Below are 4,930 nucleotides of genomic sequence, written 5' to 3' on the forward strand. Positions count from 1 at the left end.
AGCTTGTTTCAGGCACTTCACAAATTCTTAATGATGCTTTATTACTTCACTTGGGGTTTCTTGACAATATTAGTCAACGACTTGCAACTTGACTTGGACATTGACATTGACAACAGTCTGATGACTCGGAAATACTTGGATTTTCAGTGAGTGTGTGGAGTAAAATGTGTCCCATTGTAAATATTCCACGAACACGATCACACATCATATTTTCCCCCAGAATCTGCCTCATTGAATGCATTTCTTAACGTCCAATCAGGTTTAAGAAGAAACAACGAGGGTGTGGATTACATTTGTGTGCAGTGACTAAATCCTGAATGCTATGTCAGCACTCTCTTTCTGTGACAAAGTCTTTAAAAATTAAAATAGAAATGCATTCATTGTATCCGTCCAATTGAATAGATTGTTACATTGTTAAAATTACATTTTATTTGGGACACACTAAAAACTGCTTATGACTTGTAAGGACTCGAAAATTTGAAGCCAGTGACTTTGAACTCGACTCGACCTGTCTTGCCTTGACTTGAGACTTGAATCGAGGCTTGAGATTAAAGACTTGAGACTTGCAAAACGCTGACTTGTTCCCACCTCTGCTGCAAGGTAAACCAGGCGAAATTACACACATTTGTATGTACGACGTGTATTTCAAAGCGGCATAGAAAATGGACATCTATTTCAACAAACTGGAGCGTCATATAAGATTTACGCTTACAATGTCGACATATGAGGTGTACTACGTGAAAGGCAGCCTTGGCGATGAGACGAGACACGGTCTCCAGGACTGTGGATCAAAACCAAGCTCTGACTCTTCTTACGTTTGTTCTTTTGTGGCAACGCCAGATCGGGTGATGTTTTGGGCCTGCGGCGAGTCGCTTGGTCTGCGCTGCCTTTGCTTGTGGATTCCCAATTGTCACTCCGGCAATGTGAGTCCTGCTGCCCAAAGTTGGCTTCAGGCAAATATTCAGGCAGGTAGCTTGCACAGCAACAACAAAAACACACATCACATGCATCCTGGAGTTGCAGTGCAGGTGTGATTATAGTCAAAGGTGCCCGTGCAGAGCAGGTGCCCACGCTGCCAAGGAGACGATATCCAGGAAAGGCGTAGGGAATGCAAACATGTTTGTATGGCGGCGTGTTTGCCCCAGGGTACAAAGACACTGACATGGACACCCAACTAAACGCTGACAGTATCCATTCAGCAGTGGGCATCACATATATTTACTACTTCCTGTCTACAATCTACAAAGAAACCTGGACTCTTTTATGATGGGTATACGTTCTGCTAATTGCGTGACAGTCCACACATTACAAATAGAACTGCTGTCTGATGGAAACCAGCACCCTAAAGGCTCCAATTATAGCCAAGGTCTTCATTTACATAAAGGCACGGTGGCACGGTTCCTATCCCCGTTTGGGCGTCTCTGTGTGGAGTTTGCATGTTTCTTCGGGTCCTCCAACTTCCTCCCACCTTCCAAAAATATGCATTTTGTCTTCTAATTGAAGACCCCATGAATGTGAGTGTGAATGGTTGTTTGTCTATGTGTGCTCTGCAATTGGCTGGCGACCAGTCCAGGGTGTACCCCGCCTCTTGCCTGGGGTCACCTGGGGTAGGCTCCAGCATACCTATGTGACCCTAGTGAGAATAAACGGCATGCAAAATGAGAGAGATGAGAATGTGCAAAGAGGACAGGGCGTTAATTGGAAGTAGACAACACAGTAATCGCTTGTTTACCCTACCATGATGAGTGAATTTCTGCCAAGTACGATCCATCTTCTTTGCCGTTTATCCTCGCTAGGGTCGCGGGTATGCTGGAGCCTATCCAAGCTGACTTTGGGCGAGAGGCAGGGTGCACCCTCGACTGGTCGCCAGCCAATCGCAGGGCACATATAGACAAACACTCTCAAGCACTCATACCTATGGACAATGTAGAGTCGCCGATTAACCTAACACGCATGTTTTTGGAATGTGGGAGGAAACCGGAGTACCAGAGAAAACCCACACACGCACGAGGAGAACATGCAAACTCCACACAGCGATGCCCAACGGAGAGTTGAACCCATATCTTCCCGATCTCCTGACTGAAATGCTAACCACCACGCCACCGTGCACCGACACATGTAAAGGCATGATCTAGCTAGTTCTTTGGCCACCTTCCCACACCTCCACAAAGGTTGCACACAACCCAACCAACGACCAATTCATAAATCAATGACCCAATAAAAGCTTATGTATTCCAGCTTGGCGAAATTGGACCAGTTTGAACAAACTGTGTTAATCAGAAGCTGTTTTGGCAAAGCAACTTGAGAGCCATTTAGGTTCGTCAAATCTCATCAAATCAGTGTGTAATTTGTTATTTTTCTGTATAATCTTGTCACATTTTGTTCCCAGAAGAAATAGTGGAAGTGTATTTCACCTTGTTTAGCTATTAAGATCCCAACCTAGATGATAGTCACTCATTGATGCCACCGGTGACAAATGTTTAAGCGTTTTGGAGCCTTCACGTAGACATGTCTTTATCTACTGCAGAGAGTTTTTGGGGGGTAACACGGGGGTGGGAAGTCTGGAAGCCACCTGTCTCCTTTGTTACTTTTTCATTCTGAGCCGTTTGTCCGCCACCGCCGGTCAAAACTGTATTCATAAGACTGATTTCCAGGCTATAAAGAACACTCCGGCGGACCCACGTTGGCAGCGACTATTCAGCCCCCGACCCTGATCCCACACATAAATCAAGACCCCCCACCCCCGGCATGGTCCATCGTTGGATGACGTCAGAGGACTGAGTTTTCCTTGTTACTCTCAGCCTCCACAGCAACCGGGCTGACTCCAACCTCCGCCTACTGCCTCCACCCCCGCCCCCGCCCCTGCGTGACCCGACCTACGAAGAAGCTCTTTTTTTTTTCTTCCACGGAGGTATTGTTCCCCACACTTGAATGGATTGGCCTCTAAGTCCTCTCAGCAGGCATAATAGTGTACAAAAGCCAAAGGGAAGACGGCTTCTGAAGTCCCAAACAGGCACAGTCGTAAAAAGCATAAAGGTTGCGCTCGGTGCAATGAGTTGGGCTAGCAGCAAAAATACTATAGAAAACATTTTTTGAAGTATTCTTTCACCAGTAGGAACTGCAAGAATCAGGAAAGTAACACGCTAATGTTGATTTGTTGCATTAAACAAAAGTGGTACGAGAAGCTAGCCTGCTGATTTTGACGTGTTATTTTACTTATATTTCACATTTTAATCGAAATCCTACTTTCTGCGATTTTTAACTATTACTACTTTGTGTAGTTGTATAATTTGAAACTATGCAACTTAAAAAAAGAAGCTATAATTACGCAAATAAAAAAAAAACTATCAGGCAACTGCAGACAGCGATCAAAGCACATAAAAGGTTATACCGTATTTCCGAAAAAAAATTACTTCTGGTAACTCCTCAAGTAAATTTTATTTTTTTTGTGGTTTGCAATATACATGTAAAGTGTGAATTTCCAATTTCTTAAAAAGGCATGTAGTGACACGTTGTCAGTTTGTCAGGCAATCCATAAGTTACTTTTTCGTTTACACGTCAAGGTTACAGAGTAACAAATAATTAATACGTGACAAGTTCGCGCAAAAACATAGATTTACAATTTCTTTTTTTTTAATAGAAAGCAGGAGTGTCCAAACTTTTTCCGGCGAGGGCCACATGGTGAAAAATGAAATGATGCGAGGGCCACGTTGATATTTTGTAGAGCAACACGTAGAGATATGCTAAGAAGCTAGACGGAGCTCAAGAAAAAACTACATTTCAGCTTTGTAACACAAAAAAATGGCATCTTTCCCATAATGATACCAGTTTATTCGTGGAAAATTGCCACAGTTCCTACACAATCACTTCTACGTAACAGTTCCTACACAATCACTTCTACCTAACAGTTCCTACACAATCACTTCTACCTAACAGTTCCTACACAATCACTTCTACGTAACAGTTCCTACACAATCACTTCTACGTAACAGTTCCTACACAATCACTTCTACCTAACAGTTCCTACACAATCATGAATTTGCGATGACTTAAAACTTAATGACTTAAAATCTCGTGACTTTCATAGTCTGGTTGTTAAATACTGGGTACGTTGTTTGTATGTCAAATTGAGAACAACGAGGCGGTGAGTTGGTTGTTTTCTTACTTGCAAACTCTAACAAGCAAGTTGTAAATCATCTGCACAACACTAAGGTTGCATACTTTTAGACAAAAGGAGCAACAATTCAATCAACAGCCACTGAAATCAGCGTATTTTAAAAACAGGCTTGTCAATCATGTGGTTTTCTATGTTGCTAATGACAGGACACCACACCAATACCTGCCTAAAAACTACATCATCAAAGTTTTTTAAAGCTTATTTAAACCTTCCGGCCCACCTGATGGGACGTCAATCAGAAACTATGAGTGGACTAAATAAATGATTTATTGACAACTAATCAATGAATGGGTGCAGGTTTAAGTTAAGTGAGACTGACCTGCTCTATTCGTGCAACCAATTCGACACTGCATTGCAGAACCTCTCACGGTGACCTTTAGTGGGCTCCCAGGGTCCCCGCATAGACAGTGGTGACAGGTACACTCTGGCCCACTCAAGATCCTGCAGACTTCCGTGGGCTCCTAAAAACCGCACATCACCCTCGGTGACGCAGCCTCACTTACCGGTAGGACGCGAGGGCTCAGTCGGGACACATACTCCGCTCCGACGCCGTCACGATTGGCTGCCGGTCCTCGTGGTGCTTGTCCTGGTCTGGCGGTGAGGAGGCGACGCTTTCCCGGCGAGGACAACCTGTACGCCGCCGCAGTCGGAGTGTCAGTCCAAGCCTCAGTGGTGAGAGAGGTGGAGAGAGAGAGAGAGAGAGAGAGAGAGAGAAAGAGAGAGAGAGAGAGAGGGAGAGAGAGAGAAATAGAG

General features: G+C 44.2%; 1 protein-coding gene across 3 annotated transcripts in view; it reads right to left on the reverse strand.

Moving 5' to 3' along the window:
- fhdc1 (FH2 domain containing 1) overlaps positions 1–4,837 on the reverse strand; it is a 47,932-nt gene extending 43,095 nt beyond the window's left edge. For 2 of the 3 annotated variants that reach the window (XM_054780503.1, XM_054780501.1), the window contains exon 1: positions 4,681–4,837. The gene's annotated coding sequence lies outside the window, so the exon portion shown is untranslated. The other variant, XM_054780502.1, reaches the window with a different exon arrangement.
- Between the last annotated feature and the right edge of the window lie 93 nt (positions 4,838–4,930).

Source organism: Dunckerocampus dactyliophorus, chromosome 6 (assembly GCF_027744805.1).
Source record: "Dunckerocampus dactyliophorus isolate RoL2022-P2 chromosome 6, RoL_Ddac_1.1, whole genome shotgun sequence".
Classification (NCBI taxonomy): Eukaryota; Metazoa; Chordata; class Actinopteri; order Syngnathiformes; family Syngnathidae; genus Dunckerocampus; species Dunckerocampus dactyliophorus.